This window comes from Leptonychotes weddellii, chromosome 11, assembly GCF_054177405.1.
Source record: "Leptonychotes weddellii isolate Sample4059 chromosome 11, ASM5417740v2, whole genome shotgun sequence".
NCBI lineage: Eukaryota > Metazoa > Chordata > Mammalia > Carnivora > Phocidae > Leptonychotes > Leptonychotes weddellii.
In genome coordinates this window covers 44,695,401-44,696,124 of record NC_138379.1, presented here as the reverse complement: position 1 = coordinate 44,696,124, position 724 = coordinate 44,695,401, and positions in this window count along the sequence as shown.

The following is a 724-nucleotide window of genomic DNA, read 5'->3' as shown; positions in this document are numbered from 1 at the left end:
CATGGAACACTTCATCTAACACTAATGATGTAATGTATGGGGATTAACATAAGAATAAAAAAAAAAAAACCTCTGGAAGGGAACATGGAGAAAAGGGACCATAAAGAGAATAAGAATCGGGAGTATAAATAAATACTTACCAAATATTTACCAAATAAATACTAGATGGATCTACTGATAATCAGAGGGGCCAGGGAGGAAGGCACCCAAAGGAGTGAAAGCCACAACTTATGAGTCTATCCCCCCTGCCCCTATGCAGATGCACTTGCTCAGAGCATGATGGGCTGTGTGGAGGGAGCAATGGGACTACAGGTAGGTACAGAAAAGGGAATAGGGCCAGATTCAGAGAAGTATGGTCCCCAGGTGAGCTAATAATACAACATCTTTCAAGGCAGTATATTTTAAATATTCATTCAACTTCTATTTGGGGGAGAGGCTGAGCTTTGCTGGGATAAGCACAGAGAAAGGCCTCTGGTAGCATTGCTCTGCCTCTATTCTAAAGCACAGGCCCCAAATTTATATAAAGCAAAACCCCACCAAAAAACAAATTTGTTTTCCTTAGAAGAAAATTTACTGAAAATTTTCCTCATCACTTCTCCCAACCCCATTGGTTATTAATGCATCCCTTCTCAATAAAAGATACTTGATATAAGTCCTCATAAAAACACCTCTGGCTCTCTGCTATAATTCTAATGATGTTTTAAATCCTCAACAGTGACACAGC